A 13666-nucleotide genomic window follows, 5' to 3' on the forward strand; every position below is an offset into this window, starting at 1 on the left:
AAGAATTCTTCACCCTATAGCATATAATCCTCCTTTTTGGTCCACAGCTCTCAAGAAGCTCTTTTATTAAGGTACTTCTTTGACTACCTTTCAGACAGGATCTTCCTGTATTCAGTCCTGGATATCTGTGGGGATGTCTAAAGTCTCTGTCTGCGTAATCTAAAATACCTTAGACACTTTTTTCAACTTCTTAGTTATTTCTTAAGTACTCGTCTTCTGATAGCACTCAAGGAAATCTTCCAAGCCTTCATTCACACATCAGTTCAGGGGTCAGCTGTATTCCATAATACCAGCATGAGTTCATCTCACTGGGGTTCACAGGAGTCCTTCAAGATGGAACCAGAAGATTTACTTTATTTTCAGCAATTTTGTAAAGGAAATATCTCACTTGATCTGCAAAACACCTTAAAAGCAAAACCCTGTTCTGTTACTTTCCCAAATAACAGTTTAGTTGATTAGCAGCTGAATCACTATGAATTAACTTAATGTAACTTCGGTTGGATATTTAAAACCACACGTTACAAAGATTTGTGATGTTTCTGTCAGGTTGCATTCACTTCAGACTTGGGAACTAGCTAAGTACTTAATGAAGTGTTTTCATACAGAAAATCATGGGCAAACTTTGGAAAGCTTGGATAAACCAACAGATGTCCAAATGATTATTTAAAGGTCATTTGAACTTAAATTGTGTTTCGTGACAACCTTATGGCATGAAATTCTCACAAATACTTCCTAGTTTTCACTGCACCAAAAGTGCAAATAGTAATTTTTTAAAATTTTATTTACCATGAAAATAGTAATTTCTTAAAATATACTGACAGATACGTATCTAATCCAGCAGCAAATAATACCCTGTGACCACTTAAAACCAAAGTTAACCAGATTTGATTGGTTTGGTTTTGGAAAGGGTTTTAGTTCAATTCAGTGGATGTTCTGAATGATGACTCTAACTGTATTTCCTATAATCTCACTTCTTTTTTACAAAGTAAGTTATTTTGTAAAAGTATCAGGAATTATAATGAGCAATTGGCAATCAGTTATGCTAAAGTAAGACATTATAACATGTTTATAAAAGCTTTTATGGTAACTGTACATCCTCTTAACATTTTAGTTGAACCCAACAAAAAGAATGGTAGAGGAAAAAAATTAAGAGAAAAGAACAATAAAAGAACAAAGAAGAAAAGAGAAAAAAGATCCACATAAATTAAAAAAAGGAATTTGGAAGGGCATGATTCAAATGTCTGGAATTACATTAAGAATCAGGAGCTGATTAGTTGCATTAACAGCAAACTCAACAGCTTTGTTGAAGTCACTGACACCTTTGCATCAGTTTTTCCATCTTTAGTAACAATATTTATCAGAACAGCAATAATGGTTAAAGTTAGATTACCTTTTGTGAGATGAAAATTAATGCCTGGACTCTTACACCTTCAAAAGGTTGTCCAATTATTAATTAGCTTACCTAATTAAAGGGTTTTAAAGCATAAAACATCGTTACAAGATTCTTTTAATAGATCACAAACAGCCAATAAAAATGTTTTTTCCTCACATGTGTAGAAATAAATCATTTGTATAAAATAGAAATTGCCTGCTGTGCTTTTTATGAAAATAACAGTAGCACTTCAGACAATGAAGCTGAGGGTGGGACTACTAACAGTTATAAATACAACATTAACAACGTCATTGTATTTCCCTTGACTTCCACATTTGTATCTCTGGGGAAATAAAGGCCCTGTTACTTACTAACTTGAATTCCTGTCATTGTACTTTGGGAATCAGTTGCTTGAGATGAAAACCTACAACGTATGCCTAAGGTTATCATATTTGGGGTCATTCACAAGCACTGATGTATAGTTTAAAAAAAATCTTTTTTTTTTTTTTTTTTTTTTTTTTTGAGAAAAGCACAGAGAGAGAGACCTGTAATAAATCAAGGTAAACAACAAACTATGTGATAGCAGAAATTGTAGTGGAAAAGTGAAAAATGTCCCACCGCTTTTTTTTTAATTAAAAAAATAACCACAGTGTACTGTGATAATAAGAATATTTTTTTAAAGTTTTCAGCCAGTCCAAAGCAATGATGTGTCAAGCTTTGTAAAAACACCAATTCATCATTTCCTTCCCAGTATCTTTCCCTCCCTCCTGCCACTACACAGTTAAAGTGAACTGATGACAGCAAAACCTTAAACAAAATGCCTATCCACTATTCTAGCTAATACCAGCGGGTAATTATCTCTCAGCATTCACTAAAAATCTACCCTGGGTCAGAGCTGCTGCTAAACTTCTTCCATCAAGCTATAGCATTCCTTTCCCTCTGAAAACATCTATTTTTGTTTAGAAAGGACTTCATTAATGTCATTACATGTTAAATCACATTATACACGTATAGACCCTTTGGTTGGTGTAGAATTCTGTTGCTCCTGTAAATGGGTGACTGAGAGCCCTGCTGGAGCCAGGCATGGTATGAGTAAGGAAGGGACGGGCCAATCAGTTGGACAAAATAATGTCACAAAAGGTCAGCCAGACTTCCAAGGTCCTGGAATCCCAATGCCATCTCAAACACGGTCCAGTTCCTCCTCAAGACTGTCATTCAAAAGAAATTCTTGGAAACACAAATGAAGAAGGAGTCACACAGGGACAGAAGGACACAAGGGCAACGCTCCCAGGCTGCTCTGTGGTGCTTCTCCATAACCTATCTGTGCTCATGGACATTATATATATACTATTTCAAGAAACTCTGAAGTCTTTAAGAGAAATAAGGCAGCACAGTGTCAGCAGTCATTTATTTGGGGTGTAGATGTTACGTATCTTGACGTCCAATTCTTTGCTATTTCCATTTGGTCAAAAAAATTATAGCTGTTCATTTAAAGGGGAATGGCCAAATGCTGGTGTCAGTTAGATGGTGGAATGGCAGCAGCAGTTTCTTGTTGCAATGTTACTTAATCTGTATAGTTAAGACAGGTCAAGGAAGGGTCTTTTCAATTTTAGTCCCTGGACTGAGGCCACATCTATGACGGTGTAATAAATAGGCTAGAGCTATTCCCTGGCACCGAGGCTGAATGGCATGGGACAGCCGACATCCATACAGTTAAACTCTCAGTTTTCAAGACAAAATAGCTATACCCTAACTGCTTGTCAGGATTAGTTCTTGCCCCTGCTAACTCTGGAAGCATGCCCAGGTATTGTTTGGGAGGGTGAGAGCTAGCCACTCCAGCTGTGCCATGGACTGTAGCATACTTTAACAGCATGGACCTCCAAAATCCTGTGCCTGGGATGTTCCCCAGGAATGTCTAGTTTACTTATACAGGCATAGCCAGATGTTCTTGGGATGATAAGAAGTGCTAACTTTCTGCCACATCTGAAACAGTCTCTGCAGTGAGAATGTAGAAACAAAAAAGGCTGAAGTCGTCTGTTTTCCTTTCTTCTACCCTTCCTCCCTCATGCGCTGCAGAAAAAAGAGTAGAATCCAGTCAGCTTCTTTTTCTTCCCCATACTGATATAGCAAGAACATGTTTTAGAAGTAACCTTGTTTCCACAGAACTATCATCAGAGTAGAACAGTTGGGCATGTTTCCCCTTGTCTTCCTCAGTCTAAGACTGAGAAGGATGTGTAAGCCTTCTGTTTTCCCAGTTTTCCTTAGTTTGTCTGACGAGCTGCTTCAGGAAGGTGCTGAGCAGCCTGGAAGAAACAAGGAGCTGCACCTGGGGGGTATGCATGTGAACAGAGCTTACATTGTAGTTTCCTTAGGTGTCACTTTTCCAACATTGTAAGGAGTATCTATTGGGGGTTTCAGTATTTTCCTTTGCCCAACTGGAGAATAGACTTCTGTTTGTGTCTTCTTTATGCATGGCCCAGAAAAGAGGCTCTTGTTATGACTTGGGGCCATTGTTTTTCAGATCTGACCAGACACCCATCTTTCCTAGACATTTCAGACTCAGATGCAAAACAAGGATTACATATGCATGCCTGTGCAGATGAGTATGCCAGTGGTCAGAGCATGTTGATAAGTCCAGAACTATGGATTCCTTCTGGAAAAAAAATAGGAGTCAATTACTAGAAAAAGTGCGTACCTGTGCCTACAGATGAGTGAGAGTGAATGAGGTTATCCTGTTTCAAAGAAAAAAAAAAAAAATATTGGGTGGAGCAGCAAGGGTAAGAACTTTTTGGATGAGAAGTGAGGTTATGAAGACATCAGAAAAGACCTGGTTTGCAAAACAAGCTAAACCTAGGCCCAAATGTGCCATCTTGTACTAAGCATTGTGAAGCCCTATTGCGGCCCTGTGTTTTCCAATCCACCAAAGATCAGGACATTTTGGAAATCTTATAACATAATTTCAACTCCCGAAACTTGCACCAGCCATTGTGAACTCAGGAGAGGCTGAGCCATTAACCAAACCAAACCTTTGGAATTTACTGTCTTTGTCCGTCATTATAAGAGAAGCTTTTTCAACACGTGCCTTTGATGCCCTGTTGTTTTACATTGTACTTCCCAACCCATTGCCCATTGTGTCAAATGCAGACAAATACTAATGTGAATTTATTATATTGACAAAGCTCCAGTGGACACTAACTGTGAGCCAACAACGCCTTTCACTTGGAACCAAGTCCAGGTTTCAGGCCAGTTTTCTCAAGGCTGAACACTTTTTAACAGCAAGCACTTGAAGCACTGACTCTGTTGTCATCAATTGTCTCTGTTTTTCAAACTGGGCACCTAAGTTGATGCTAGGCACAAAGGACAAAAAAGGGCTGAAACAATAAACATTGCAAACACCTACTATATAGTCTCTCTACAGAATTTGGAGAACTCAGTCCTAAAACAATCCTATCTGAAATGCTTTTATGTGTATCAAGGAAAGGAATGGGAAAGGGAAAGAAAGGAAAGGAAAGGAAAGGAAAGGAAAGGAAAGGAAAGGAAAGGAAAGGAAAGGAAAGGAAAGGAAAGGAAAGGAAAGGAAAGGAAAGGAAAGGAAAGGAAAGGAAAGGAAAGGAAAGGGAAAGGAAAGGAAAGGAAAGGAAAGGAAAGGAAAGGAAAGGAAAGGGAAAGGAAAGGAGGTAAATTATTTGCCTCAGACAAATTCTACCCATTTAACTTCACTGGTGGGGCGTACATGTCCTGATAGAAAGGCTTGGGCTGCTCTTCAACTCTGAGGCCAACTGGCCTAGCTACAGTCTCTATAGGTAATTGTTTTCACCTTCCAAAGAAGGGTGGCATCATTCACAGTACCTCTTGGGAACAGACCCTCAAGTGTACTCTCAAATGCTCTGACATCGTATAGGTAGCTATTGCTAGTCAAACCATGTCAGGGACTACTCTAACGACTTAAGAATACTGACAGCTGCAAAATAATGCATGAGCATGCACTTTAATACTGCTTAGTTTTCTAATAACATATGCTGAAAGAGACATCTAAGTTAAGAGCATTATTGCTCTAAGTTTTCTTTCTTGCCAATAGGAGAGAGAGGTCCTTCAGATTTCATATGTCCCAGATCTCACTCTGCATATGTTGGTCTTTTCCCATTGAATCTAGGGGTTCTGGGAAAACTAAGCTCTAACTACCAATGACTTAGTTAAGTTTGTACATTAGTTGGAACTAAACCAGTCCAAATTTTGCCACTCGTATCAAACTACTTACATGATAATTTAAAGTTCTCAGGTCAAAACCTGTCTTCAGTGTTATTTGTGCATACCCAACAAAGACAGCCTAGGCCATCAAATCCATTCAACTTTTTGTACAGTAATGATTTTTAGATTTGCAGATATTCTGAATAGTTTTAATCATTTTGATGCTCCATATAGAAAATTTCCATTTGTCAGAGAACATTGCTTTTTTATTTTTAAGTAAAAAAAATGTTAGACTGCCAAAGCCTTTTCAATAATGTAGAGTATCCTGTGTCCTTTACTCATGACATATTTATTAAACCTGGATTTTGTCCAGAAAAATATACCACTGGTGCTAATTTATTTCTTTCGTTATCACTGGTTTTAACTTTAAGGTAATTGAATACACCTAAGATATTTATTATGAAGGACCCTGTCCTGTCCCTCCAGAAGCCCAATGGGAGTGCTATTATTGATTTCCAGAAGAGTAGGACTGGGTCCAAATTATCTGAATCAATGCCAAGAAAAAGTTTGTTTTGGTCTGAGTTTTTGACTAGTTCCTTATGCCAAAAATAGAGATAAAGGAAATGTTTCCTCTTGATCATGAATATTAACCCATTTGAATCAAAGTATGTGTCACACTCTGACTGTCATTTTAGAAACGGAAACTGTAGGGAACATGCAACGAGCCATTGTCTAGAAAAAGTTATCTGAATTTACTGGTGGCTTAAATGGTGACCAAAGTTACACATGGAGAATTAGTTGGTTAGGAAACAGATGTTAAGAAGGGGAATAAATGATAAAAGAGGCAATGTGACATCATCTGCCCTTGGGTGGATGTAAAATTTATGTGACAAGACACAGAGAAGAATGAGGGATCTCAAGAAATGCAACAAACATGTAGGGAAAAGCTTCTCTTTCGAACTTATTTATCCTATTCTAAACCTTCTTCCAGCTAAAAGCCAGACACTGGGCTTCATCTCATCTAGTTTTAAACATCTAGAAGCTTGAAAATTAAATCTGAGCTAGTGACTATATTCTCACCAAACTCAAAGGAGGGAGAATACTAAATTACCAAGAAGATGAATCCTCTGAGCAATCTTATGCCCTAATGTCCAGATGCAGTTAATCACCTTCAGAGACAACTGATTTCATTCATGCAAAGAAATCTTATAAAAGCTACTTCAGGTTTAGCATCTATCATGCAAATGCCTAGCTCAGGAAAAGCCTCAGCTCATTGCCTAGTCATTGCTGAAGGTCTCATTTGCATCATACTCTTTGAGACACAACACAGCGCTCCACAGACATTCTATGGCCAACCTGCAGAGACTCATTAAGCTATTTAGATAGCTCTCCACCTAGTTTTAAAAAGAGATGGGCTTTTTTTCTTCCCTGTTCCACAGCTGCCAATTCCCTTACAGTTCAGGATGAAACCCTCCATTGTTTTGCCATATGACCTTTTTCCATCAGCTGCTCATCTTCTCCACTACCTCCATTACAAGTGGATCCAGCTCTGATTCTGTGAGAGATCCGTCTGCTTACATTTGAGGTCAGTGGCTCACTAACGGCCTGTCATTCCTCTGTGTGCAGAAGGCAGCTCCAAGGTCCACCGTAACCATGTCTTCAAGGCTTCCCTGGAACTTGCAGGATATGTCTGTATCAATAAATAAGATTAGCCAGGGACTCAAGGATACAACTTAAACAAGGTGTCTGTTTCCAGATTTCTTTCTGGAACTGTCTCTACTGTGCATTACGCCCATAACACACCCAGGCATTATCTAGGCCAGCACTAGCTGGCACAGACATCGCCACACTGCTGTGTGGGGGTTCTCTGAAGAGTGGTGAATTTAACCCATCTGTCAGTTAATAAGAAGTACATGGAACTACTCTTTCCCCTTTGCCAAATCTTGCTCTTGCACAATAATGTTTCAATCCATAACTGTTCATGGTGCTTAACAGACTGGCATGCTCTTGAAGCAAAACACCTGCAATAAGTGGGTCATGAAGCCCTCAGAAATGATGGCTGACTTACATTCTTAAGAACATATTCATCACTGAGCCGCTGATAACGTGGTAGGAACCACTGAGTACACATTTGCAGCTAATGTCAAAAAGTTAGGGAAAGAATCTGTTTCTCTAGCTGTTCCCTTCCTTTTTATTCCAGGTGCAAGAAATATGCCAGTTTCATGTTTCACCTGCTGAACCTGTTGGGGTTTAAAATGTTAAAGGGGGCAAAGGGGTTGCTAAAATAGCAACTGCAAAAAGAATAATGAGAAAGGGAGTGAACTATATCTTTTTTTAACAGTGAGGGCAAGCACAGAGATACATTAGCAGGCTCATTGCTGGTCTGATGTATAACAGTGTTAACTAACCCCAACTGCCTTATACTATCAATAAGCGGCAGTAGATCTGCCCCTTTGTACTTATCAGTCCATGAAAGGGGTTTAAATTTAGTAGGAATTAATTTTAACATTGTTACATTTGTACTGACAAGATACAAATTGGCAAATTGGATGTTACTACAAAAAACTATCATACAGCAGAGAAAATTACAATTGCATTCTTAAATGTTATGGCATCTTATCTTCTTTGCCCTAATTCTCATGGCTTTTTGCTCTTTGCATCTGGACTTCTGGCATAACATAACTATGAAAGAAATGTGTATTTCAGTCAAGTGATTTAAAGGAAGGGTTGCCTCAATCTAAATGCACAGGAATCATGTCTGAGGGATGTAACTTGTATTTAACCAGGAAATTCCCACTAAAATAAAGTGTGGGTTTTTGCAAGGGCATTCTGTGTCTAAAATAGAGGAAGGAGTGATCCTTATTCACGTCATTAGAGTAAGCAGGCAAGGAATCTGTAGTGAGGACACAGGCTAATGGGTTATCATTCTCTTATATTTAATCTAAAAATAAAACTTTGGTACTTTATTTTTAACATAATACAAGCATTCTGCTGACAATGAACAGAAATAGGGGAAATGGCTCAGATATAATGAAACCCTCTTTGACATTTCACCCAAATTAGAATGACCCTTTTGGAAGCTGCAATATTTGCACTTGCTTTTCTTCATTATCATTTCATTTTCTTCCTCTAATGCTAACCAGAAACATAAGTGATGAGGAACCAAGTGAAAGACAGTTATTGCACAATTTCAGTCCTGATGAGGAACAAAACAGCGTAGAAATGGCCATAGGCTGAGTTTTCAGAGGGTTAAAGCTGCTTCCAAAAAGTACCCAGGGCTGCATTTCCTAACCCAAACTGAATGCACACTCCAGCTAACACGAGGTAATACAATGCTGTGAACTTCTGTTCAGTTACTTTGCACATTTTACATGGTCCCATTCTAAAAGACAATTGCATATGAATGTCAAACACACCAGAAAGGAGGGACACGGGGCACAGGAGTAAATTCATGAACCATTTGATCTGCTGTGCACATTAATGAACACAGGAAGACAAAGGTGTGCTAGAGGTGGGTTTGTAGGCCACCAGGAGACTGGCATGGTGGAGAATGAGAAATAAGCAATACAAACCAGGAATGGTGAGAAGGATGCAAGGCAGAAGACTCTTGAAAACCACAACATCTATTTGTTGAATATTTATGAATTTTAAGGACGTTCTCATAGCTGCAGGTGAAAACCCCTGGAGAATTTATTCCCTACTTACAAAGAGTCTTTAGCAAAATAGACTCATGAGGACTACAGCTAAATTTGGAACCGGCTTGCTAAGAATTTCTCACCTGTTTGTACAGTCTTTCTGGAACCTAAAGCAGAAATTTCAGCACAGAATTAAAGACACTATATTCTGCCCGCTTACTACAGAATCACAGCCCTTACTCAATTACAGTGAAAAGATTATAAATATGTCCCTAAGAAGATACTGGCTTTATGAAGGACTCAGAGGTGGTATAAGCCTCTGCAAACAGAAAAGGAGCAAGATCAAGTTTCCAGAGGTAAAAAATTAAACAGTAGAAGAAAGGTCAGCAGATTTGATCTATGAAGGGTAGATGAGAGGGTAGCAGTTTGAATGTTTGAATATCAGTTTTGCCAGAACAGATATCTGGGTCATGCTGCTAGCCTACAAATCTGTGAATATGAAGGTCTCTCTGGGCCTTGTAATACATTCATGTCATATTCAGAAGCTTTGAAGCAGGAGAGTTGGAGGAGAAACCAGAGGGTTGCTCTGAGAAGAAACAGTATTCTGTGGCTTCCAGTAAAGTTCAAGTTCTTCTATGGAAAGATTTCAATAGATGAGGTCAAGGCTACAGAAAGTACATGAGATATTACAGGAAGAGATATGCCAGAAGCAGGTTTTCAATGCCTGGATGAAAAAGCCAAGATCAGGGCGAAGTGAAGAAAGTGGCTTTAGAGAACAGTTAACAAAGGAAAGGAGAGCAGAACCTAGAAGACTACATTTGTACCCCATGCAAACTAGGGAAAAATGAAGTTTGCACTGAGATAGTTCCATAATAGGGAAGCTTACTTGGAAAAAAATGAATCCCAGTAGCAGAAAGTCTCCAGCTTAGAAAAGTGGTTGGAGGAGTTGTAAGGAGTTCATTTCTGACTGATGTTGGGGAGAATATGATTTTGCTGGCCTGGAAGCTTAAGAGAAAGAGATACAGGTACTCTTCTCTAGCAAAGCAGAGAAAGAAGAAAGGGTCATGAAGGGGAGGTCATGGAAAAATGATACCTAAAGGTCAAGGATGGGGAGAGAGCTAAAAACAAGTTAGGGAGAACTTTTCCCTGGAGAAATCAAAATGTATTTTTGAGCAGGAAGTAGCTTTGGAGAGTTCCTCTTGAAACAAAAATACTCCATTTCCTGGAGATAAAAAATAGATTGCTCTTAGGAGCAAAGAGGTCCACTTCAGAGAATGGTGGCTTGATCTGAGAACAAATATGTGACCAGGCTACTAGAGCATCTACAGAGGCTTATTGTAGATCTGTAGACTCAGAAACAAGCAAGGTGATGTTCTGTTAATGGCTGCAAGTGGAGTGAGTGTCACAGAGCACAGGTCTGTGCAAACTGGGTACAAGAGTTCTGGGCTCCTCAGTACAAAAGACATATGAAGCCACTGGAGAGATTCCAGCAAAGGGCCACAAAGATGATTAAGGGGTTGGAGCACCTCTCCTACGAGGATAGGTTGAGAGCGCTGAGACTGTTTATCCTAGCAAAGAGAAGGCTCAGTGGGGGATCTTATTAATGTATATAAATACCTGAAGGGAGGGTGCGAAGAAGATGGAGCCAGGCTCTTTTCAGTGGTGTCCAGTGACAGGACAAGAGACAGTGGGCAAAAACCAAAACACAGGATGTTCCCTCTGAACATCAAGAAATACTTTTTTATTGTGAGGTTGGCTGAGCACTGGCAAAGTTTGCCCACAGATGTTGTGGAGTCTTGATCCTTGGAGATATTCAAAAACTGTCTGGACGCACTTCTGGGCAACCAGCTGTAGGTGGTCTTGCTTGAGCAGGGGGTGGACCAGATGACCTCTAGAAGTCCCTTCTAACCTCAACCATTACGTGATTCTGTAAAGAGTAGTGACGATAGTACCTGTGGCTACAAAACCTACTCAACTGGAGGACCAGAGACAGTAGGAGAAGATATCACACAAAATCACATCATTTAGAAACCAAAGTGGATTCCAGAAAAACCAAACTAAACCAAACCAAACAACTCCAATGAACTTGGGAGAAGAAAGGAGAGCAAACTAAAGAAGAGTCCATTTTGTAGCGCCAGAGTGGTCTGTCTTTCATGGAGGACTTGGAGGTTGCAAGTCAATACCTGTATGGCTTATGTTAAAGGACTATTTTAACAGTGGCTGTGCACCTGAGCAGAAGAACCCACTCTCGCCTTTAAACTCAGATTCTCCAGTGTGTCAAAGTAATGTAAAACATGTCTGGAATGGAAGGAAAGATTTTGAAGCCAGAATCAACTTGGTAATGTCAATAACAAAGTCAGATTTTGAGACTTCTTCCAGAGGCCACGTTCTATAAACAAAACAGCATCTGAAGACAGAACTCCTGTTTTCCCTTGGCTAACAGCATATGATCCTCTAGCACTAAATACAGATGTATGTAAAACTGACATTCACAGTTTGAGCCTTTACTATATAAAGGGAGAAGTCATGTTACTCCATGACCACATTTTTTTAATTGGTGGAGGCTAGATTTTTCTGCAAAATGTACAAGATAACAATAATACATGCCTGTTTTCAATATATTAAGGACTGTATTTGATGAGGTCCTGAGAAGACATGCATCTACAGTAACTACAGAATGTCCATGTAGAATACAAATCCTTCAGCAGTACCTTGAAAAATGTAGCTAAAGTAGCTGTCTCAGCAAGGAGCTGCACTGATATGAGAAAGTATAGTTTCATTTCATTAGGTCTGAGCCTCCCAAATACCTCCTACCAAAAATGTGATGTCCAGTAGGACTAGTAGTGTTAGGAGCTTCCTAAATGGTATCAACCAGCTTCAGTCTTTGCTGACCTGCAGAAGGGTGTGTTCTGACTTTCTCTGCATTGAGAGCTGATGGGCTACCAGCTATTTCCATGGCCAACATCCAAAACCGAGAAAACGGCCAAGCAATCTTTCTCATCCACAATCCAACAGTTGTTTGAAGTAAAAGGGAAGAGCTTCTTCAAAGGTGTGATCAGTAGGGACCTATTTGCACTTATAAGATCTTTTTATATCTTATAAGAGAAAAACTTAGAGCCCAAGGATGTGATATAAATCTGTAGAAAGCCTCTTCTAGCTCTCTATGAGCATTTGAATAGCTTCCAGTCATCCACATAAACAGTACTCCTACCTTTTTGGGTATATGACATCTAAACACTCTCTCTTGCATATTTCCCTGGGTAAATAATTACTGCATTCTGTCAGCGCAGTTTGGTAAGTCATAGAAGCATAGAATCATTTAGGTTGGAAAAGACCCTTAAAATCATTGTGTCCCCTCAAGGGAACAACTCTCACCCTAGAAATGGAAGTGTCTCCCTCTCCAACCCAAGCAGAGGATCCCAGGGATTATTTTAGTTGTTAAGCAGTGCAGCCACGTTACTGCCCAGGAGCCCCAGTGCCTCATGGCAAGAACCAGCTTTCATCACCACTACTTAGGGCAGACCCCACAGTAATAGATTTGATTTGGAGCTAGTTGGAACCATCCTGAACAGAGCCAAGCATGAAGCAAACAAGGAGCCTGTGGAAAGCCAGCTGTCTAGCACCTGAGATCTCTCCCCGGCCCTCTTTTATTTCACAGCATGGATTTCTTTATTCTAGAGATTTTTAATGGAATGGTTTTGTTGGTGTACAGCTTATCAGTACAATATAAAGTCAGTATGTGGTGGTGGGTTCATACAATCCAGATGAACACTGTTTGTATTACATGGCCACACTTGCAGAAAAGCATGGATGAGTGAATCACTGCACCTCTTGTTGAGGTCAGACATTTTGTCTGGAAATGAATTTAATCCAGACTTGAAAGGCTTGCCTGGAGTGATTTCTGTGCAACAACATAAACAATGTATGGTCGGTTATCACCTCCTTTGTACAAACGCACACATTTCCTAGCAGCTGAAAAATGTTTGGGGTTTTTTTTTAACAACTGATCTTATCTAGGCTTCCTGGGAGATTCTGATCCAAACTACAACTGGAATTTAAAAGTAAACCTGGTCACCTTTATTCTATTGAAGTAGCATGGAAAAAAGTGTCTTTAATCATTTCCGTAAAATTGAGAAATACTGCTCTTTCAAACCTGCAGCTACATTTCCAAACCCCTTTTGGTAGCTTTTCCCTTAATAGATGACAATTCCATGTATTTTACGCCTCAGGTTAATTACATGCTGCTATATTAATTTCAGAACTTTAATTTCCCTTATGATTTCCTTTGCTGATGCTGAATAGGAAGGATGAGGGGAATAAGTTTTACTAAGTGGCATATTATTTGTAATCTTAGAGTTAAATGAGAAAATAGAATTTCAGTTAGCATCCAGTCTGACTTAGAGCCCTGAACTTTATTCCATATAAAAATCCTTGAACTCATATAAATAAGGACTATAAGAGACAGACAAAT

This window comes from Aquila chrysaetos, chromosome 14 (genome assembly GCF_900496995.4).
Source record: "Aquila chrysaetos chrysaetos chromosome 14, bAquChr1.4, whole genome shotgun sequence".
NCBI lineage: Eukaryota > Metazoa > Chordata > Aves > Accipitriformes > Accipitridae > Aquila > Aquila chrysaetos.